The 24,953-nt window shown below is 39.4% G+C and overlaps 1 pseudogene; it reads left to right on the forward strand.

The window, feature by feature from the left end:
- Positions 1–23,052: 23,052 nt before the first annotated feature.
- LOC138826270 (U6 spliceosomal RNA) lies at positions 23,053–23,149 on the forward strand (annotated as a pseudogene).
- Positions 23,150–24,953: the final 1,804 nt, after the last annotated feature.

Genomic DNA, 24,953 nt, shown 5'->3' on the forward strand with positions numbered 1-24,953 from the left:
TCAATAACCAAAGGAAATAACTTGGCCAATCAGGCAGCTAAGGAGGTGGGCCTCCAGCCCATGGCCACAAGGTTTGCCTCCTGAGCCTCAATACTCCCAAGAAAACTTGGAGTGGATAAAGAAAATTTCCATGGCCTATAAACCCCCAAACAGAGAAAGAGATAAAGACTGGTGGAAAACTGGTGAGGGGAAACTTATCTTGCCACAAAGATTGGGCAAGAGGTTTCTTATGAGAATCCATCGGGTCTCTCACATGGGAACCCAAAGAATGGAGAACTTGCTCCTACTCTCAGAAGTAAAAATCAGGCAAGGAAATCAACTCACTGAGGACATTGTTAAAAAATTTTAAAGCCTGTCAGCTCAACAATGCCCCTAATCAACTGGTTACAAAAGGAGCTCATCTCCATGGAGATAGGCCAGGTGTGTATTGGGAAGTAGACTTCACAGAAATTAAAACTGGAAAAATTGGATATAAATATTTGCTAGTTTTTGTAGACACATTTTCAGGATGGGTTAAAGCCTACCCAACAAAGCATGAGACTGTGAACGTCATATCTAAGAAGATCATGGAGGAAATCCTACCCAGGGATGCCTTCCCATCCACCACTGGGTAGGACAATAGACCAGCCTTCGACTCAAAAGTAAGTCAGGGAATAGCTGCGGCACTGGAGATGGATTGGAAATTGCACTGTGCTTATAGACCCCAGAGTTCAGGGCAGGTAGAAAGAATGAATCGGTCTCTAAAAGATACCTTAACTAAATTGGCCTTGGAGACTCGCCCAGACTGTGCATCGCTGTTTCCATTTGCCCTGTTTAGAGTAAGAAATTCACCCTATCAGCTTGGCTTTACTCCTTTTGTAATAATGTATGGACACCCTCCACCCATTATCCCTACCCTTCAGATTGAATTGCTTGCTGATTTGGATGATATTGAATTTCTGTGTAAGCTTGACTACAGATGGTGCATAAGAGAATGTGGACCCAGCTTAGAGCATTATATGATTCTGCTTCTATTCCTACCCCCTGCCATTTGTTTAAACCAGGGGACTGGGTGTTTGTTGGAAGACACAACCTGATATTTCTGGAACCACGGTGGAAGGGAACTTACATGGTGCTACTGGCTACACCTACTGCCCTTAAGGTGGATGGCATTGCTGCTTGGATCCATTGCTCCCACCCCAGACCAGCTGAACCCTTTGCCCTGGACAACCGTGGGGAAACATGGGAAGTCTCCAAGCATCCTACCCAACCACTCAGCATACAACTCAAGAAAAGAAAAATGAGCTGATTATTATTGGTATTGTTGTTTAATAGTATGGCTAAGGTCAGTTAGGGACCATACCCATTCAAGATCAAGAGCTGTTGGAGTTTAGTTTGAGGCTGGAGCCACAAGACCATAAGTCAAGGGGGGGGGGAATGAAGGGTTAAAGTTTTGAGGCAGTGACCACTTGTTGCTTATTTCTAGCAGAGAAACACGTGGTGGTAATCCAAACACCTGGTTGGTTGTGTGCCTTTATAACCTCTGCAAATCTTTACCTTGGGGCTCTCCTCCTAGGTGCTGCTGTGTTGGAGTGTAGGATGAGACCCGAGCTGCATCCCGTTTAAATAAAACCTTAAAACAGCTGTAAAGTCTGACACTCGGTGGTCTTTTTGGTGGGGGTCCTGGGACTGGGGTATAACAATGTTTCCATTTTTCTCTAGTAGTCCTCGAGATTTAGACTAAGGGTTTGTGTGGAGTGTCTCCTCAGTGAATTCCTGAGGAAACCATTTGAAGCCTTCTCAGGAGAACGCCATTCAAGCCAGCAGAGCAGGAGAGTCTCTGAGACTATTTTCTCCAATAAACCACCAGAGAACCAGAAGTGAAGCAATGGCCCAGAGGGTAGAGCTCCAACTTTGAGAGAGAAAACTCAGTAGGAGATACAATACAGACCAGGCAGGAAAGCCTGGGAATTGCTTAGGTCCAATTAACTACCAGCTGGGGGGAAGTGGAGCTGTGGTGGTGGTAGAGACTCAGTCTTGAGCAAAACAGCTCAGGAACACATCGGGCCCTGAGTTTAAATCCTGGGATGGCCACAAAAAAATTCAAAAAGAGAAGGCCAAGTTTATGTATCAGTGCCCTACCTACTGCTTTTATTTACTGGTTTATTTTTCAGATATGCTAGTTGTACATACTGCATCATTCTCTTCATTTCAGGCCCATTGCTTTTCTCTTCCTGGGTTCTAGGCCTGTGTCTTTATATGATGCACACTGAAGCTCTCAGCAGCCTTCATTTACATTTTATTATGAGGGCAATCCAGGAACAATCACAAATCTGGCAAGGGAAGAGATCAGGTTTCTTAGAAGTAACCAGTATTCAGAAAATTAAACTTGAGAACATAAAATGGTAGCATATTTATGTAAAAACTACCATTAAGAAAAAAATGAAGGAGCTGGGAATATGGAATAATGAGAGAGTGCTTGCCTAGCATGCAAGAAGCCCTGGGTTCAATTCCTCAGGCACCTGTACACAGACAAAGCCAGAATATGTGCTGTGGCTCAAGTACCAGAGTGCTAGAAACAATTCCCAGGCCTTGAATTCATCCCAACAACTGACAAAGAGATAGCTACCTAGGTAGGATGGTAGGTAGATAGATAAAAAGAAATAGAGAGAGAGAGAGAGAGAGAGAGAGAGAGAGAGAGAGAGAGAGAGAGAGAGAGAGAGAGAGAGAGAGAGAGAGAGAGAGAGAGAGAGAGAAAGAAAGAAAGAAAGAAAGAGAGAAAGAAAGAAAGAAAGAAAGAGAGAAAGAAAGAGAGAAAGAAAGAGAGAAAGAAAGAGAGAAAGAAAGAGAGAAAGAAAGAGAGAGAGAAAGAGAGAGAGAAAGAGAGAGAGAAAGAAAGAAAGAAAGAAAGAAAGAAAGAAAGAAAGAAAGAAAGAAAGAAAGAAAGAAAGAAAGGAAGGAAGGAAGGAAGGAAGGAAGGAAGGAAGGAAGGAAGGAAGGAAGGAAGGAAGCAAGGAAGGAAGCAAGGAAGGAAGCAAGGAAGGAAGGAAGGAAGGAAGGAAAGAAAGCTGATAGATGAATCTGTTTTTGACGTCAGAAGGACAGAAGGGAACATTCCCAGTCATGAGGCTTTCTTCAGTGTGCCAGGACACCAGCATCGCCTTCACACAAATGCAGAGCAGGATGACTGTCTCTGTCCCACTTCTCAGGCATCCAAGAGCCCCAGAGTCAAGAGGGCAGAGCCAGGTTCTAACTCAGGTGCTTGGAGACAGAAGAGAAATGGCCCTGCCCCTCCTTGGACTTGGGATTTGCATTAATGATGTAGAGAATGAAGTAAGGAGAATGGACTGGCAGAGATAGAAGGGCCTTCAAACTTGACAAATTGAGAGTCAAAAACCCAGTCCGTAAGACCAGAGAGCAGGGTTTTTCTACTCTGTTCCTCCCCTCTCCAGCACTAAACTGGCTCTCTATTGGTAATCTAAATATAGCCTGAGGCCCACTTCACATGAGGAAGGACGGTTAATTAGTCATTGTTTGAAATGACTGAGAAAAGCCTGATCCTGGTGTAACTCTAACAAATGTTTCAGGTTGCCCCCATTGCTGGCTGTGCCTGGAATGAATGAAGTGGTTTTGCAGCTCACTTCCATGATGAATGTGTATATTCTGCCTCCTAATCCTGCAGGCCTAGTTCTCTGCACCTAGCCTGGCTTTTGAAACTGTTTTCTGTCCTTCAAATACAGTGTTACACTGGAGTTCTTCCTGCTAACAGAGTTAGGGCTTGGATCCTGAGAACTTCATTTGAACCCTGATTGGGTCAATAATATTTCTTTCCTTCTTTTGTAGCTCAAGAACTCCAAGAATATTTAGAGTGCAAGTAACTTCTCATCACCAAGTGAAACAGGAATTTCTTAAGCATCTGACCTTTCAGAACAGGAAGTCAGAATGTCCTAGACTTCCCTGCCTTGGCTGGTTTCACCCTATGAGAGACCTCAGCCTCCTGAGCTAGGGTGATGGGCGTGAGGTACTGGTTCTCTGCTAGGGTCAGAACTGTAATGACATTGACAATACAAGTCAACTGCTTATCATAAAGTGCTTTGGGAGCATATTAAGACTTTCAACAATGTGCCTTTCAGAACCCTGTAGGACACAAGTTTATCATGCTAGAGTCTGAGAGGCTGGGCTTATGGATGTGCTACACTTGAACCTTGAGGTCTGACTCCAATTCTGGTGTACATCAGCATTCATTTTCCTAAAAATATTTTCATAAGTAGCAAATAGGAAAATTATTTTGATTATCCCTCAATCTTTTTCCAGTTGTGTGTCTCAAACTGAAGCCTAGGCGCTGTCTCTGTGCGCTTCAGCTCAAGGCAAACACTCTACCACTTGACCCACAGTGCCACATGAAGTTTTGTGATGGTTCATTGGAGGTAAGAGTCTAACAGGCTTTCCTTCCCTAGGCTGTCTTCAAACTGTGATCTTCAGATCTCAGCCTCCTGAGAAAATAGTTTTCCAGAGCCACTGGAATCTGGAGTATTGTTTTTGCCAGACCTGGAGCTGGAAATTAGGGCCTGGATACTGTCTTTGAGCTTCTTTTTCTCAAGGCTAGCACTCTGTCACTTGAGCCACACCACAGCTTCTGGCTTTTTCTGAGTATGTAGCACTGAGGATTCAAACTCTGGCATTCATGCATGCTGAGCAAGATCTCTACCACTAAGCCACATTTCCAGACCCAACCTTACGATTTTATCCCTTAACTTGCCTATCCACAAGAAAAGGCTTCTGAGTATAAATCGTCTAAACAAATACATATAGGAAGTTGTCCAAAGATAAGACAAAACTCATACTGGGGACAGACTCTAACCATGTGATGACTTGACAAATGCCTCCATTTAATTAAGTATTATATTTCAAAACTTAATAAAGTATTAATGAAAATTAGTCAATGTACTGAATTATTGTGTATAATTTTATAATATATATACACAACATAATAAATATTATGTGTATAATAATACTAAATACAATAAACAATAAAATGAGTAAAATAAAAATTAAATACAAAATTAATAATAATAATCATAATATGAAATAAACATACATATTTAACTATATATCTTATATTACACATGTACACAAATATTTTTTCTATTGCAGGGTCTTAATTCAGGCCCTGGGAACTCTAGCTTGAAAATCTTTTCCTCAAGGACAGGGATCTTAGCCTTCACCCCAGGTGCAAAAGAGTTACATGGACAGTGAGCTCAAATCCCAGCAATGGCAGAAAAACTGGCCCCAGTTCCAAGACAGTGACTTAATATTTGTAATAGGAACAGTTACGTTTATTCAGTTCCATACTGAACACTGAGAAAAATCAGTGTAGAATTTTGTATAGCTGTTCAGACATCCATCCCTTAAACCCAAAGTGTTTCTTGAGCACTACATAATTTTTTGTACGTTTTTTATTTTAAAAATGTTGTACAGATGGGTCACAGTTACATGAGCAAAGTAATGAGTACATTTCCTATTGAGCATAGTTGCCTCCTCGTTTGTTTTTCCCCTACCATCCCTTCCCTCCCATCTTCACAACTAACTTCCCTGTGGAGGTCTGTGACTTATTTATTTTTGGCTTGGCATGGGGTTTGAACTCAAATATTGGCAACTCTGCACCTTCTGTCACATTGCTATGGATTCATCAAAACTCTGAGTTCAAATCCCAGGCTATTAAAGAAAACTGGCAGAAATTCCAAACCAAGGAGCTTTATTATTTCAATTTAGTTAGTTAATTAATTAATTAATTAATTAGTCAATTAATTTTGCCAACCGTAGGGCTTGAACTCAGGTCATGGTAACTCTGACTCAGTTTCACTCTCCCTAGGCTGGGGTGCAGCCTTGAGACCCAAAGCTGATCCTGGGACCCTAAGCCCAGAGGGCTTGCAGGAAGGAAAAAAAGCAGAACAGCACAAAAATTGGGGAGCTGTAGAGGGCTCAGGGTTTTACAATTTTTTTTTCTTTACATAGTGAACATCCTGGGTCTGAATGACATGGTTTCAAAGTGGACCTGGCCTGCCATTGCTGATGGCTGGCAGGCTATCAAGGAAGCCATAAGCCAACATGTCAACATAGGCCCTCGGTTCAAATCCTAATCCTTACATTTACCAGTGGCAGGAGATCACAAGAGACTCGTTCCTATGCGTAAGAATACAGATTGAAAGAATAGTTTACGCATTTGTCTAGTCTAAGATTGGATGCAATAATCCTAGGATGCTGATTGACCTTAATTAATAGTTTATTAAGCATGAAAAGAATAATATTGTTTCAATGGAGATATAATAAATACCTAAGATTTGGTAGGAACGTAGTAGATGTCTTTCAGTCATAGACAGCTCTGGAACTCTTTAACAATATATATTTATTTTTATACAACCTCTGCCTAGCCATGTATTGCTGTTTTGGCTAAACTTGGGGCTTGATCTCAGTGCCGGCTAACCACCTGACAGCTTCATTGGCTAGAGGCTTCTGTGCTCACCCTCACCCAATCATGAATTCGGTCTGCTAGTCCCTGAGTTCAGATCCCAGCACTGCCAAAAATTTAATCTTTGAGTAAGAAGCCGAGTGTGACACATGTTTTCCTTTTCTGGGAGAGTCCAGGGTGTCAGGCATGATAGAGAACACATCTACAAATCTAGATGGTATGTGATATGATGTAAACAATGTAATAAATGGTATAGGTGTCATGAAAGTCAATGAAATAATTCGTAAATAAATGAATAAAAAAGAAATAAAATGAATGACCACACTAAACGTGATATAGACTGAACATCTGTATGGAAGTATAAATCCTACCACACCAAACACGGTATCTGCTGACCATCTGTATGGAAGTATAAATCCTATCTTTAAAATGTATATACGGAATATGTTTTCCATGCCTGAGGCTTGAATTCTGCCCACCCCCATGAGAAAGCAATGCCGGGAAATCCTGAGATACAGGAACAGTCATGGAATGCGATTGATATCATCGAATAAGTAGTTAATGCATGATGTGACTAGGAAATGATAGGCAAGACTCATGGGGTATCACTTATTTGTAAAGCAGTGTTGATTAAGCATGACAATAATCATCACAGTCATGAAATGAAGGCATCTGGAAAGATCCAAGAATCAGTAGACACATGGTAGATTGGATTCCATCACAGGTTATCGTCTCTCCTACTCTATACAAATGTATACTCATTTGCAAACTACCTTCAACTTATGAATGGATGACTACTGTGTACCCTCCCCCCCCACACCTGGGGGTCCATCTCAGGTCCTGGGAGCGGACTTACTCCTTAGTAGATCACAGGCTGGTATGCTCACATGGACCTATTCGTCAATTGGGTCTGCTGGTCCCCAAGTCCAGATCCCAGCAGTGCCAAAAGATTCATCCTGATGTCAGAAGCCAATTGTTGCACCTGTGTTCCTTTCCTGTGTAAGTCCTGGGTCTCAGCTAGGATGAAGAAGACATGGGCCACCCTGTGGCCATGGGAATAGGTTGTTATCATGTGAGGCAAGTTATACCTGTCATCATATACTGAAGAAAATACACAATACATCCATGAATAGCATACAAAATAGAATAACTACACTAAATGCACAATGCAGTCCACACACGGATTTGAATATACATCCCATGTTTAAATGATGCTTTCAGGACAATTGTGGCCTCCCTGTTGCTCGATCTCTGTTCCTGGGACCCGACCAGCTCCTTAGTGGCTCACAGTCTTGTGTGATCACGTGGACCCATTGTGCAGTTGGGCCTCTTAGGCCCAAAATTCAAATATCAGCACTGCCCAAATTTACCCTGTTGTGAGAAGCCAGTCATTGCACCAGTTTTCCTGTGCTGTGCAAGTCCGGGGTCTCAGCTAGGATGGAGAATGCACAGGCAACTCTATACTCATGGGAACAGGTTGTCATCCAGGTCACCACAGTTATATCTGTCATCCTATACTCAAGAAAATATACAATACATCAAGGAATAAGACACAAAATAAAGAGAATGACTACACCAAATGCAAGATGCTGCCCATCCATGTATGGAAATATAGATCCTCTGTTGAAATGATAAATTTATGACCATATTGGCCCCCACCAGGGCTTCATCTCAGGTCCTGGGAACGACCTACCTCCTTAGTGCCTCACAGGCTAGTGTGTTCACCATGACCCATTCACCAATTGGGCCTGCTAGGGCTTGAGTTCAAATCCCAGCACTGCCAAAAGATTCACCTTGATTTGAGAAGCCAATTGATCCACCTGTTTTCCTGTCCTGTGAAAATCCTGGGTCTCAGCGAGGGTGGAAATTCTATATAGACAACTCTATAGCCATTCGAATAGGTTGTTATCCATGTCAGCATAGTTATATCTATCACCATACTCAATAAAATAAACAATACATCCATGAATAAGACACAAAATAAAAAGAATAACTACACTGAATGCAAGATGCATACCAAACTTGTAGGTAAAGAGAGATCCTATGTTTAAAAAAGGCGGGCTTGTTATATTGTCCAGTACTGGGGCTTCAAATCAGGCCCTTGATGAGGCTTGACATTCTAGTCTTCAAGGATGGTGAGATTTCTCTTGCCCCAAAATGCAACAGAGCTACCCAGACCTCAGTTCAAATCCCAGCACTGACAAAAGATTCATTCTGTTGTCAGAAGCCAGTTGTTGAACATGTTTTCCTCTCCTGTGAAAGAACCGGGCTTTCACTAGGATATAGAATGCATAGGCAACCATATAACTATGGGAACAGATTGTCATCCATGTCAGCACAGTATACCTGTCACCATACTCAGTAAAATACACAATGACTCCATGAATTAGACACAAATTAAGGAGAAGTGCACCGAATGCAAGATGCTGTCCACACATGTATGTAAATATAGATCCTATATTTGAATTATGAATTTATGACTATCTGTACCTCCCTGGGACTCGATGTCAGTTCCTAGGAATGGCCCATCTCCTTCGTTGCTCACAGGCTGGTGTCCTCACCTTGACCATTTCCCCAATTGGGCCTGATAGAGTGTGAGTTCAAATCCCAACACTGCCAAAAGATGAATCCTGATGTGAGAAGCCGATCGATTCACCTGTTTTCCTGTCCTGTGAAAGTCCTGGGTCTCAGCTTGGATGGAGAATGCATAGGAAACCCTATAGCCAGGGCAATAGGTTATCTTCCATGTAAGTTCTATTATATCTGTTACATTATTCAGTAAAATACACAATACTTACATAAGACAGAAAATAAGGAGAAAAGTACTCCAAAGGCAAGATACAGTCCACACATATGTGTAAATATAGATCCTATGTTTAAATTATTAATTTATGACTATCATGGCCCACCCTGGGGATCAATGTCAGATCCTGGGATGGCCTAACTCCTTTGTTGCTCACAGGCTGGTGTGGTCACCTTGAACTATTCACCAATTGGTCCTGCTAGGCCCTGAGTTCAGATCCCAGCACTACCAACAACTGGATCATGCAATAAGAAGCCAAGTGGGAAACTTTTTTCCTTTTCTCTAAGAGTCCTGTGTGTCTGGCATGATGGAGAACATGTCTACAAATTTAGATTCCATGTGATATGATGCCATCAATGTAATAAAGGGAATCGGTGTCATCATAGTAAAATCAATGGTAAATAAGTGAATGAAACAAAAGTACAAGGAACAACCACACCAAACGTGTATGGACTGAACATCCTAGGTAAGTACAAATTTTGTATTTACAATGTATATAAATAGTATGTTTTCCAAGGCAGGGGCTTGAATTTTGGCTTAGATTACAGGCTTGACTTTCTTATCTTCAAGTACGGTGAGCTTCCGCTTCTTCCACAGTGCTGTAGATTCACCTAGACTCTGAGTTCAAATCCAAAGCCTGGCAGAATAAACTGGGTGAATTGCAAGCCAGGGAGCTAATCTCTTTTAATTATTTTTTGCTCAGCAGGGGGCTTGAACTAAGATTGTGGTAACTCTGCCTCAGCTTTGACATCCTATGCTGGGGTGCAGCCACTGGACCCACAGTAGATCCTGGGATCCTAGACCCCCAGGCCTTGTGTGGCAAAAATGTACAGAAAAAAATGCAGCGAGATGGCCTTATTTATGTTTTCTTCTTTTGCACGGTGACCATCCTTGGCCTGAATGACACTGTTGCAAAGGGTACTTCACCTTTCATTGCTGAAGATTGTCAGAATTTTGAGGAAGTCATAGGTCCACATTGAAATGTAGGCCCTGATTTCGAATCCCAGTCATGACACCAATCAATGGCAGGAGATACTAAGAGACTCGTTCCCATCCATGGGAATAACAAGGTAATATTATCAATGTCACAGTTGAATGAGTTGATGGTGAATGACGCTCCTATAAAATTAGACAGCATCATTTCAGAAGACTGACTTTATTTAATATTTATGAAACATTGCATACAGAATGCAATAATTTCAGGATATTGATTGATTTACTTAATAGTTTGTTAACCATGAAAACAAAAAGATTAATTTCATGGAGGCATTATAAATACACAAGAATTGGTAGGAATGTAGTCTATTTAACTGAATAATGTATAGACATCTCTGGCACTCTATAAAGATATACATTTACTACCATCTGTATGTCAATCTGTTCTTATTTTGTCAACCGCTGGGGCTCGATTTCAGGTACTCGGGACTGCCTGTCAGCTCAATTTGCCACAGGATGGCAGGCTGACACTGACCCATTCATGAATTGGGCCTTGAAGGCTGTGAGTTCAGATGCCAGCACTCCCAAAAAATAAATCGTGTAGTAAGAAGCTGATGGTGACACATGTTTTCCTTTTCTGTGAAAGTCCTGGGTGTCAGGAAGGAAGTGCAATACATATGCAAACATATATCCTATGTAATCAATGTAATCACTGTTCTATTTGTCACAATAGTTAATAAAATGAGTAGTCAATACATGAATAAAACAAAAAATAAAATAACTACACTGAATGCAATATGGAATCAACATATGTTTAAAAATATAAATCATATATTTAAAATGTAAACAAATAATATGTTTTCTAGTGGTGGGCATCTATTTCAGGCCTAAGAAACAGACTTGAATTTCTTGAATTCAAGGAGGCAAGCTTCCCTTTCCCACACAGTGCAACGGCAGGGTTACCTAGACCATGAGTTCAAATCCCAGTCCTGGCAGAAAAAAAATGGCATCTCTATGCTATGTGATGCCCAATTCGTAGGTATTTCATTTGGCCTCCATTTAATGAAGGTGATTGTTTAAATGCTTCATAAAGTATTAATAATATCGACCAGTGTCCTATTATGTAATTGTGTATAATTTTATCCTCGAATCATTCAAGTACTGCCCATTTTATCATGACATACATCACATTCCTTTGGTAATCATATGAATAGGAATGAATTTCATAGGATCTCCTGCCATTTGTTGGTGGCAGGACCAGGATTCAAGCTGTGGGCTCCTGCTCCAACCACTTAAACCTGAGGATAGGGAACTCACAGGTCTGTCCAAGAACATCAGCAAAACCAGGCATCAGTGACTCTCAGCAGTCCTCCTTAAAGTTACAAGGCTGTGAAAGGAAGATCATGGTCAAAGTCACCCTAGGCAGGAAAGTCCTTGAGACTCCTGTCCAACTTGTGCCATCAAAGACAGAAGTAAAGCCGTGTGGCTCCAGTGGTAGAGAGCTAGCCTTGATCAAAAACAACTCACAGATTGTGCCCAGATCCTGAGTTCAAGGTCTGGGAACAAACAGACATACACAACAATCTGTGCAGCCATCCTGCTAAAGTGGGTCACTCTCTTGTCCCCAACTGGATTGGACAGAGTTCCCTGGGAAAGGGGCTGCCTTCATTTTGACTCCACCCATTCTGCCTGCACCAGAAGATTCCAGCCACACCTCTATTGTTTCATGGTTCTTTCTGACCAATGGGATACAAGAATGGTGGCCACACCCACATTCCTTGCTGCCCAGTAGCACCTTGATTCGCTCTGTTTGTTGACACCACTACCTCCCCTCCGACCCGGACCGCGCCTCCCCTGTGCCCCACAGTCTGGCCCATGCCCTGCCACAAATGTGCCCCAGGGGTGGGGCTGGGGGTTGACCCGAGGATGCCACCCCCATCCCCAACGGCTAGTGTCCAGGATACGGGGAGATGCAGGTTGGGTGAGGAGTGCGCGCCAAAGATCCCCTGGCCTGGAGCAGTGGGAGCCACACAGCAGCACATCTGTGCCCTTCCTCTCCCTGGTGGGAACCCAGTGGCTTTAATCAGAGGCAGGGAGCAGCATGACTACACCTGCCTTCTGGGTTTTTTCCTTTTTTTCTGGGGATGGGAGGTGTTGGATGCAGAAGATAGACACCCTTGCTGTGTGAGCCCTTGTCTTCTGTGCTGTCAAATTTTCACCTGAAGAGAGAGAGAGAGACAGAGAGAGAGAGAGAAAGAGAGAGAGAGAGAGAGAGAGAGAGAGAGAGAGAGAGAGAGAGAAAGAGAAAGAGAGACAGAGACAGAGAGACAGAGACAGAGAGACAGAGACAGAGACAGAGAGACAGAGAGATAATCTTTTTCCTTGTACAGCCTGACTGTGCTCAGGTGAGTGATCAGTTGTCAAATTGCAGGTACTGCATGGAGGAGTCTTCTGTCACCTGTCTGGATGTGTGTCTGTGTGTGTGTGTCTGTGTGTGTGTGTGTGTGTGTGTGTGTGTGTGTGTGTGTGTGTGTAGAAGTGGGTTGTAACAAGGAGGATGAAAGCTTTGGTAACTTCTACCTGTTATCTTTGAGGCATGTATGGGCTTCACAGCTGAGGTCTGGGGGCCTGGAAGGGTGAGAGGCTTGAAGGGGACACAGCACAGTTAAATTACAAGAACAAGGGATCTGTGTGCAAAGGAGCTGTGTACTCCCTTGGGCCTGGTTGGTGGCAGTGGGAGCTTGGGAGCAACTGGGAGTGTGGCCTGCAGGGGATGGCTTCCCAGGAGGACAAAGAGCATGGTCAACTCTTAGTAAGGATATGAATTCTGCTAGTATGGAGCGCAACAGCATAGGTCAGTCTCTGGGTCTTCTCATAATGATGTCTAATGAGCAAGGCCAACCCTATTTTAAATCTTGAGCTGTGATCTTCAGATCGCAGCGTCCTGAGACTCTGGTTCTTTTTGGTATATTAGGGTTTGACCTCAAAGCCTTAGGCTTGCCAGTCAAGTCTTCTACCATGCGAGTCAAGCTTTTCTGTCATGGGCATTTCTGAGATGGAGAATTAATATATGCTCATTCTGGGCTAGATCATGGTCCTCCTATCTGTGACAGACCTGAGCCACGAGGCCCGTTCTTCTGTAGTTGGGATGGTATATATGTAGCAACATGCTCAGTCATTGGTTTAGATGGATTGTTCCAAACTCAGTCTACGGCAGCCGATTCTTGACCAGAGGTGAATCTCTAGGTTGGGCCTCAACCATTGGACTTCAATTTCCTCATGGGACAGTTGTGAGGAAACAAGGGATTGATACAGAGGGATCTCTGGAGCAGGGACAGGCACAGAGGGAGGGGCCATCTGATACTGTTCTTGGCAATTCTGTGAGCATATGATAGGAAGATACCCGGAAAAATCTCAGATGGTGTGTGTTATTAACGGTGCAACAGTTATGTGATTATGAAACAAAACATGGCTCTCTTTCTTTATTACTCTATCCCCATGAGTAACGGGATCCTTCACTTTGTTCAGTTTTGAAGCTGGGGAAACTGAGGCATAGAGAAGCTGGGTGACAGGAAACTCCGCCTGACTTCTCTGCCATGCTCCCTAGTACAATGGGTGCTATTCAGTCCACTTCTTGTGGTGGGAAGTCCACTTCATTTCAGTCATGAGGCTTGAACTTTGGGCCTAGGGCAGCTCCCTGAGCTCCTCAGCTCAAAGCTACCATTCCACCCACTTGAGTCACAGCACCACTTCCAGTTTTTTGATGGTTCTTTGGAGATAAGGGTCTCACAGGTGTTCCTGCCCAGGCTGGCTATAAACCACAATCTTCATATCTCAGCTTCCATTGTACTTAGGATTATAGGCCTGAGCCACCAGCACCTGGCTTAAGTGTAATTCTGACCTTTCTTTCTCTTTGTCTCTCAGGAACTGATTCAATGGGTGCTGGAGGAGGTGGTCCAGCATCCCCATGTGGCTGGAACCAAGGTGGTCCTCTCATTCTCGAGGTAGGCTGTCGGTCAGGAGCTGTCTCGTTCAGTCTGTTGTACCAGCTCCATAAGCTAAGTCCCTCTGTGCCCTGGCTACACTGTGACAGTTATACATTGTCCATCTAGCATTACTGGACTCAGTACTGTGTTCAATGTTCTTTTCTAGCAAAAATTCCTGGTTAAAATTATGATACAGAGTTATAGAATGAAAATGTAATGCCATCTTAAGAAAGTCATTTAGGGTTCTGGGAATGTGGTTTCATGGTATGGTGATTGCCTAGCATGCATGAAACCCTGGGTTCAATTCCTCAGTACCACATAAATTGAAAAGGAAACACTGGAAGTGGTCCTGTGCCTCAAGTGGTGGAGGGTTAGCCCTGAGGGGAAAAAACGCTGAAGAATAATTCCCAAGCACCGAGTTTCAGCCCCCGGACTTCCAAAACAACAGCAACAACAACAATGAACATTTAGTTAGTAAATGCGAAATAAAGAACCCATACTTGGAATATATAATTGCTCCTTCCATGCTGATACCTGACAATAGTTCCTCATACATGTACTTTACCTATGTTAGGATACTGTGTTGAAAAAAACCTTTTGTTCATTGGGTCACGGCAATTAATGCTAGGAATGTGCTTAGATGTCAGGTGAAGATTAATTCTGGAAATTCAAAGATTCTAGGCTTTTGAGTGGGGTCACTGCTAATCACAATGAGAAGGATAGTGTAAGTGAGATTCAGAAACTATTTTGGCCAGTCATCTTACAAAAAAAGCAGAGGCTAATTAACAGTTGTGACATAAGAGAAGGAATAACTCCAGATGGAAAGAATAAATGATAGTAACTAAGGTATAGCAGAACCCGTTCTAGGGAACCATTTTTGCTTATTAAAGAACTAGTTATCAACTAGGCTTATTCCTCATTGTCTTTAGCATTCAAAATCTCCTAGGCTAGTTCTTAATCTCTGTGTGATGAATGTATCTCCTTCTATGCTGATCTTTCATACCTGATCTCCTTTGCTTTCTAAAAATCTGTCTTGCTGTATTTATCTATGAACATTTATCTATGAACACCTACAATGATGAAAGAGGATGCTAATGTAAGAGTCCCATAGCTCATGAGTCATTTATGTAACAAAATGGAAAAGGAGGACATATTTATTGCTACCTTAATTATTCTGAAAAGCTGCAATGTCACATCATATGGTTCATATTTCCATTCTTTGTCTACATAGTGACATTAAGTGCACATAAATGCAAATATGAGCGGGGTGCTGGTGGCTCATGCCTGTAATCCTAGCTACTCAGGATTGTGGTTCAAAGCCAGCCTGGTCAGGAAAGTCCATGAAACACTTATCTTCAATTAACCCCAGAAACCCAGAAGTTGTGCTGTAGCTAAAGTGGTAGAGTGCTCAAGTTGTGCTGAAGAGCTGAGAGACAGTGCCCAGGATCAAGGTTCAATCCCCACAACCAACAAAAAAGTGCAAATATAAGTTTAAGTTTCCCCCAAAGGAATGATGAAGTCAATAGTAATCTTCCCAAATGATTTAGTAGTGCACATACTTTTACTGAGTTACTTGTTATGGCTTCTTTGCTAAACATATTCTCTTCTTCAAAAATTGTCAAATATTAGCTTTATAATAAACTTCATCTAATATTTCTAGGTTCAAAAGAGTAGTCCATAGAGTTGATGTCACTTAGCTTTCTTACTGTCTTAGTTCAAAGCCAACCCAGGCAAGAGAGTCTGTCCAACACTTATCTGTAATTAAACACCAAAAAAGCCAGAAGTGTTTGAAGTTTAAAAGTTGATACTCCTGGAAAAATAAAACCTAAGAATATAAAGGAGTCTGGGAAGTTCAATTTGCATCCAGCTTGGACAGTATAGGCTTTGAGACACTACCTATAATTAACCAGCCAAAGCTGGGATACCAGTCACGAGCAAGATTGCTGAATTACAGCTTTAAGTTTTTGCATACATACATACATACAAACATACACATACACACATAGGCACTTATAATAATCTAGACAGAGTTGCCAAAAATGGATGACATTAATTTATACATTTAGAAAAACCAATTTTTAAAGGTTTGGTTTAATATGGTATGAAGAGAGTAATTGTGTGACATCTTTCTTCTACCTATATGTACCACAGGAAGCCATTTCCTTATTTACGTGCCTCTGTATACATGGAGAACAATGCTAGGTTTGGGGTTTTTTTCAATTTTTTTTAATGGTTCATCCTAGAACTTGAACTCTTGGCATGGACAGGGTCTCTGATCCTGTTTATGCTCAACGCTCAAGCCCTACCACTTCAACCTCAGTGCCACTTGAGTCTGGCTTTTGCAGAGAAGTTTTTTGGAGATAAGATTCAAAGAAACCTTCCTGCCTGGGAAGGCTTTGAATCATAATTTTCCTATCTTAGCATACTGAATATCTATGATAGTTAAAAAAAGTCTAAATATAAATAATATTAGCAAGTGTTCTGATCTCAAAAATACCAGTGGAGGAAAAATGATGCAGCTCAGTTTATTGTGGTGTTCTTTTCAGAACAAGGAGGGTGTCACATTAGCAGAGGTGTAGTATTTATTCAAAATAGAGATAAGGTATTCATGATGTGAATTAAGGAATTTTAAGGTGTCCCTTACAAGTTGGAAACTGTTGGGCTAGGATGACTTTATGGCATACATTTTGGGATTGATGGTCATAGACATAATAGCTTACTCTTATAAACAATTGCTTACTCTTGAAGAATTAATTATTACACATGCTTCACAGTTTTATCCTCTACAAGAATGTGGCTATTTTTCTGTTTACTTCTCAATCTGTAACACCCCATTGGAAACTGCATCTATTGCAGAATTACTTAACATGCAAACAGGTACTGTTTTGAATCGCTTCGGAATGTTGAGAATTTAAAAATGAGTAGTTGTTAGTCATAGGAATTTTGAAGAACACATATATTCTGTCCTCTTAAAAACTTACTTACTTTTAAAATTATGTGTTTCCATAGTATTAAACTGGGTCCGGTCGTGGGGCCTGAACCCTGGGCCTGGGTGCTGTCCCTCAGCTCTTCAGCTCAAGGCTAGCGCTCTACCACTTGAGCTTCCGGCTTTTTTCTTTTTGCTTATGTGGTGCTGAGGAATCGAACCCTGGGCCTCAGGCATGCAAGGCAAGCGCTCTACCACTGAGCCATCTTCCCAGACCCTGTTTTCTGTTTTACAATGAGAAAGTACTATATTTATTCTTTTTTGAAAAATTTGGCAAGTATATTGTGAAAATAGTGTCTAGTTGGATAACATTCAAGTTGATGAACCTCTGATAAATAAGGGGTAATTAATTCAAATTAGAAGCCAAATAGCATTGATTTTTAAAATGTTACTATATAAAGAATAATATTTACTGTGCCAATACTGTAAAATTACATTTTATGCAGCTTATTTTTTCAATTTTATTATCAAATTGATGTACAGTGACTTTACAGTAATTGTAAGTTAGTGAATAAAAAACATTTCAAACTTGTTACCCCTCCCTCATTTTTCTCACAGTTTTCCTTCACCCCTTCACCCCTCACAAGTTGTAAAGTACATTTCCAACATATTGTCTTGTGAGTATTGCTATTGCATTGGTTTGCCTTTTGTCCTTTGTCTCACCATTATGCTCACCATTGTCTCACCATACAGAAGGGATAAACCATAGGGGAAAATCCCAAAGAAAACAGAAATCACATAGTTCATCAAAAACAACAACCACAAATGAAAAAAAATCTGGTTCCATATCTTGGAATTCATTTTGCTTAGCATCAGCTAATATGGTTACATATATGCATAACAAAGCCACTGGAAAATAATAGCTGCATGGATACTATATCATGAAAACAGCATGTTAACATTTTGATGGTAAAGGTGGCATTAGGATTGGTGAATTTGCGGTTCTAATAAAGGATTTTCAACAGTTTTAAATTTATGACAGGTAAAATTTAATAGTTCAAAATTTTTAATAACTTAGCCTATTAAGAAAATTTAAAATTGCCTGGAAGAATAGGCTTTCATGCAAAGAAATCCAAGGAGACTTAGTAGAGAGGGAGCAATGTGGATGAAGATGGCTCTTTTTCAAACTAAACAAACAAACCTCAGAAACTTTGCTGTAAATCCTGTAGGTTCCCTTGGAATTGTCCTTACCCAGGAACTATATTCTCACTGTTTGAAAGAAGGTTATATTGGAATTTAAATGAAAAGTTCTTAAAAAAATAAGGCATCAAAATGTGTGAATTTACCTTTAATTACCAAACAGTAATTCTCTGAAAAAGATAATTTGAGTCAAAATATTTAGGGAGAAAGTGCCCTCCACAATGAAAGAAGGTGTTGGGATTACACATTTCTGTTTGTAACACTTTCCACAATGTCTTTGGACGTGAAGCAGTGAAACACAGAAAAAAATTTGATTGGATACTTCAAACCAATGATTTCACATTTCTAAGTGGCTCACAAAAAATAATATTCTTATTAATATGAGGTAGTGAAGACTTCTTTTATTACATATGCCAAAAAGTTCAGAAAAGAATTGAAAAAATGGAAAAATTAATAATAAAAGTTTTCTTAGAAGCCTTAGCTAAGCGTATTGACTTCAGCAGTGAAGGGAGGCCAAAATTTTTTGATGTAAATTGTGTTAGTATTTTTACTCCCTAAAGTGATTTTACAGAGCCCATTTGGCTCACTACAATGCAGAACTGATTGAATGAAGACATGAAAATACATTCCACATCCAAATGAGGCAACTTGAAGAGTTTTAAAAGAGAAATAATGAAGATGTAGCAGGGGTGGAGCCCGTATGGTCCTTCAGCTTCACTAGACTGGAAGCCAAGAAGCTGTGATTAATTGGAACTCTGGCAAGAGCTAAGAGTAGGACATAGAAGTAGGACATAGAAGCATTTTCCTTTTGTAACAGACACTTTCTTCCAAGGTATGGGTGATTTAACTCTATTCTCCTCCATACATCTTGGTGAACAAATGCAAGACCAAGAGAAAAATAATCTATTACAATAATTTTGCATAGAATAACTTCACTGTTCCTGATATGGTATCTAAGGAGAATCTTAAGAGAGAAGATAAAAAGTGCAGTATTTTTTGGTTTCCTCTAAGCATCTTCTTAGCAAAATATATCTTTGAGGTTAGACAATTCTGATTGAACCAACAAGTGATGGAGTACTTATTTTTGTGGGCACTTTAGACACAGGAAGTCTTTCAAGGTAAAAGAAAAAAATATATAGCCAAGTATTTGTGATCACAGCATCTTGGACTGTTTTCTGGAGACAAGGTTTTACATTAGATTTCTCCTTATTAACATAGATGTTGTTTCATGGCAACCAAATACAAGAGGGAATTTTATGGACTCACTTGGCCAATTAAACAGCATGAAAGAAGAAAATGGCAAATAATATTTAATAAAATTACTTTGACCAATTACTTTGCCAGAAGAAAGAAGGAAAAATATAATTCAAAATCAATTGACTTAAAAGTATGAAGAAAGAGTAGTGAAGAGAGATTAGAGAAAATATGGAGGATTGTTTTCTCTCCAGTGGATTAATGGGTTCTTGATCTTGTTTCTTCCATTCTACCTCACAAACTACCCAGTGTGTCTCAGGACTGGATTATCCAGTTCAGACAGAAAACTCCTAGAAGAAAGATACTGTATGCAGCTGATATAGGTGATTTATAACCTTAGACAATCTATTTAATTCTATTCAAAATTCTCCCCTATCCCAAACTTCCCTCTTTGAACAGCTTTGTTTGCTTTTCCCACGACTGCCCTTCATTAACTGATTAAAATTTTGAGTGGTCATATTCATACTATCTAGAGATTGCTGTTTGGTTGTGATTTTTGTGTGTTTTTGTTTCTAGTTGTGTTTTTAACTGAATTTTAAAAGTTTGTGCAATTGTGTTACAATTAAATATATCCATCTAATTGTCCAATGCTCCTAGACCAGAGTCACTCCTTCTATCATTCTCAACCAACCCTTTCTCCAAGATTTATTTCCAATTTACCACTTCCTTCATCTTATGTGTACATTCAGTATTCTAGCTGTATTTGCTCCTTGTTCATTTTTCATTCATTCTATGTCTTTAATTCCTCTTTGGTTTCAACTTCCTGGTAGTCATTCTGTTAAACTGTCTATTAACACTTTGAAAGGTTTATATACATTCCATGGAGTTTCAATCCTGCATATTCTTGAAATGATGTCAGCTTATATTTCCATAATTCATTCATCTGCAGCAACAATTTGCAAGACTGGAGACGGGAAGCACCTAAACATGATTTTTTCTCAACCGTTTGAAAGATTAAACTCTAGTCAAAAAGAAAGTTAAAAAATGGCTTAGAATGTATTCCTAACTATGCTTTTTTATAAATGGCTTTGTACAATCGTGTGATTCTTTTATTTTACATGGAATAATATTTTCTACAACCTATAAGTTTTGGAAAAAGAAGAAAATTAAAATTTTTTCCAAGATAGGAATATGATAGAAATAGAAGACAGATATTATGTTTGTCATATCTCTGATTAATACCCATTTTCAAGACTTAAAGTCATATTTCTTACTATGTTAGACAGAGGGAAAACATAAAATAACATATGATAAGGCAACTATTTGTGATTGTTTAAAATGTACCTTATTAAATGATGAAATTTATTAGCTAACGTTTGGGTTTGAAATTTAGGAGGCTGACATATTAAACACATTTCTGAAAGTCCCATACTGAAAAACACAAATTGTGGCTGGTAATATTTCTACACTTTAATGAATGGTTGAACATGTTTGGAATTAGTGCTGTGTAAATAATTCAACTGTATTGTAACTTGCTCCCTACACTTGAAAAACTTGTAAAGTCACTAAATATCATCAACTTGTCAAATGTTATTTTGGCGAAAGTGATTTTAAAAAGTTTATTTGAAAAGGAATATACTTTCAGGAGATTAAATGTAGATTATCATTGGTTTGAGAGTGACATTTTTATACCACAGAACCATGTTGTACTGAAGTCCCAGTGTTTTGAAGCACTCCTTAGTGCTTCAAATATTTTTCTGAATTACATTTGACCTCTAAGTCAAGTTTTCGGGCTTTGGTAGACCAATTATAGTTCTATCCTTCTAGGAACTATTTTTTGGCCCACTTATTTTGGACTAAAATCTTTAGTTAATCATAGGTGGGGGGTATTAAAAATAATCTTATGACGCTTTGTGAACTTGTTCACTCATATGGGCTGGTCATCTGTAAATTGAATGTTTGAATTACAGTACTTTCTCTCAAATTTTGTGATCTCATCCTTCATTTTAAGTTGCCTTGCATTTCACAATTGCTTACTGCTAATTCCTGCATCTCAAGGAATTGGGGCCCTGAAATATAGGAAATGCGAAATTGAGATGGGTCTTCAATTACTTTGTGTTGATATATTGCATGGGCCTGGGTGAAAAGTCTTGCCCCTGTTATCTGATGATGCAGGTAACTGGGCCTTGGCATCCTAGGACCCATGGGTACTGCAGAAGAATAATATTTTTTAGACATCTTAGCAAAATTTGAGCATAATCAGTAAGAATGCTTCAGAAATATGGACAAAAACAGTTTGGGACAAGCAAGTTAAAATAATAAACAGAGCAGCAGAGTAAAATCCATTAGAGATTAGAGGAAAACATTGTTTTTTTATCATGTGGATTCAGAAGAGCAAGAACAGTTATAATGTATCACAAGTTTATACTAAAAAGATTGCATTGATACGTTTTCTAGTCTAATACATATTTGAAACCTAAATATTTATATTCCAATTCTATTTATTGGAGTAAATAAATATCAATTTATTGGTCAAATTATCAACTAATTCTAGTAAGTTTCATTGTGTGAAATATAAAATCAGCACATATAAATATAAAATATATAACTATATATAATATGATTAAAAGACACACATTTTGTATTGTTCTGTTGTAGTTACTGTATCAAAGGCAACTCTGTTTTAAAGTATGATTCCATTATCTCTACTTCAGTGTTTGATAGAATTAGACCTAAAGCTTTATCATTTGTAGATTTACAGCATGGAGGCAAGAGGAAACACTGTGATTAAAACATTATCAATTTAATGCCTAATAATGAGGAGAAACATATGCACTTCTCCTGCAACTATGAAAATATTTGGTGATAAAAAGGCAGTAGTGTAAGTTCCTGCTAGGAACTTACAGACAGGCCAGGACATTAAGTAATCATGGATACAAACAATTTTTTCACCTTCTTGGCTTTAGCTACTTTTAAATGAAAGGTATAATAAACAATTATATTTTGATAAAATACCTTCTCGTCTGAACAGTTCTGTTTGAACTGTTCATCTCTCTATGATCCCTTGTAACCAAGATTAGTTTTGTTCTAGTAAGAAAATCTTTGCTGTCAGGGTAAGGTATTCTGGTTGGTCTGTTCCCACATGGAAGAAGGGTAAAGGCTCAGGTAGACATTTGTTCCAGTAACACCTCATTTGGGAAAATGTCAACTGAAGAAGTTTAGAAGTAGCTCTTAAGCAACTCTTAGTTTGAATCCATTAGGTCCACAAAGCTGGATAAATAAGTACTTGAAAAAGCCATCACCTTTGGACCTAACTATAAATAATAGAGAGTATGATCAAATTCCAAATAAAAAGACAAGATATTCATTGGCAAAAACGTTTGCAAATGTGAGCAATTGACTGATCAATATAATTTTTTCCACTATTCACAGAATTTTAGGGAAATAAGATCGATAGCATTGTTAGGAACAATAAGGTTTCCTTGTTACAAGTAGGCACCCATAGATATAAGCCTGTATAAAGATTGCATCATTAACTATTATAATTAGAGGATATTACATGCTTCAGCAGCACGTATACTCAAATTACAATACAGAGATTAACATGGCACTTGCACAAGGATAATATGAAAATTTGAGAAGTATTCCATATTTTTCATTCTTCAGATGCAAGAAATGAAAAAAGTGATTAAAAAGTTGATTACAAAATTACAAGTGTAACAATACACGTAATTCATATAATCAAATTTAGTTTGACATCAGTGTATTAAATCACCTCAGAAAGGCGTTTACATAGCATAAACTTTACAAAACTTTTCAAATTAGACAACATTGTCATTTTATCCCAAAGAAAAATAATATTAAGACCTAGAAAAAAAGGAATCAAACTGTTTCTATATGGAATACAATCGGAAAGGACACATTAATGAACCTATATATTATAAAATAATATAGAATTCAAAGTATATATAGGAGAAAATAAATTATGAACATTATGCAAACATAGAATATAGAATATTTTAAAATATACTTTTTCAGACAAGCACCAGAAATATTTTGGTTTCTGTACTACTCATTTCAACAGGTAAATTAAAATTATTTCTTATTAGAAAATCACAAACACTGAAGAAATTATTGTACATGTTTACAAAAACTATTGAATACATTTTTCCATCCAAGGCAGGCAATTCACTTGGAAGAATTCCGCGGAATCAATGAATTTTTACAGTAAAATATTGGTGCTGCCGGGCACTGGTGGTTCATGCCTATAATCCTAGCTGCACAGGAGACTGAGATCTGAGGATCATGTTTCAAAGCCAGCCTGGGAAGGAAAGTCTGTGGTACTCTTATCTCAAATAAACCACTAGAAAACTGGAAGTGGAGCTGTGTCTCAAGTGGTAGAGGGCTCACCTTGAGCTGAAGATCACAGGGATAGCTCCAGGACCAGAATTCAAGCCCCATGACCGACCAAAAAAAAAAAAAAACCCACAACAACAACAAAAATCAAACAAACAAAAATATTTGGGCTGGGAAAGTGGCTCAGTGGTAGAGCGCTTGCCTTGCATACATGAGGCCCTAGGTTCGATTCTTCAGCACCACATAAGCAGAAAAAAAAGAGGGAAGTGGTGCTGTGGCTCAAGTGGTAGAGCGCTAGCCTTGAGCTGAAGAGATGAGGGACAGCGTCCAGGCCCAGAGTTCGGGCCCCACGACCAGACCAAAAAAAATAAAAAAAAAAAAGAGTCCTTTAGTTTGGGCATTGGTATCTGTATCATGATGAAGTAAGAAAGAAGCCACTCTGGTATTATTCCACGTATATGCACTGTTCAGGAGTGTCCAGTGATCTACAGTTATTGCATGTGCCGCTTGAGACACCAACTCACTGACAATGTCTAAGTGTCCACCGTAGGCTTCTCAAAGAGGGGTATACTGATCATCATCCCTACTATTCACATAAGTGGCCTTTTGGGAAAGAAGTATCCGCACTGTAGTAAGCTGAATATTTTCAGCAGCCCAATGAAGAAATATACTTTTATCATTCTCCAATTTTTTTCTTGCAATTGATACCATTCCTTACTTTTTCATCTTGTTCCCCAGATTCCTAAGAATTGCCTAACCAGAGACTTTGAGTGCCAGTGGGAATGAGGTGTTCATGTATTTCCCTAATAGTTCACATTGGTTGAACTGGTCAGAAACATCTGGTGAATTTTCTGCAACTGTTTATTCACCATGATTTATTTTCTCTTTTTCCAATTTTACTATTCGAAATTATTCTAACTGGAGAGTAGGGAATTGATGGAGAGCAGAGGAAAGATATTCCTCCATATTCAAATGTACACACTGAAAATGAGGACCAGTGATGTCTTCATGTGCAGCTTATTCTAGGCATGAGAAAATAGGAAATAATGCCTTCCATATAAATGATTTGGGAAATGGCAGAGCAAAAAGTGAAATGATACAACC

The sequence above is a fragment of the Dipodomys merriami genome, unplaced genomic scaffold, assembly GCF_024711535.1.
Source record: "Dipodomys merriami isolate MVZ:Mamm:240054 unplaced genomic scaffold, mDipMer1.0.p SCAF_1400, whole genome shotgun sequence".
Classification (NCBI taxonomy): Eukaryota; Metazoa; Chordata; class Mammalia; order Rodentia; family Heteromyidae; genus Dipodomys; species Dipodomys merriami.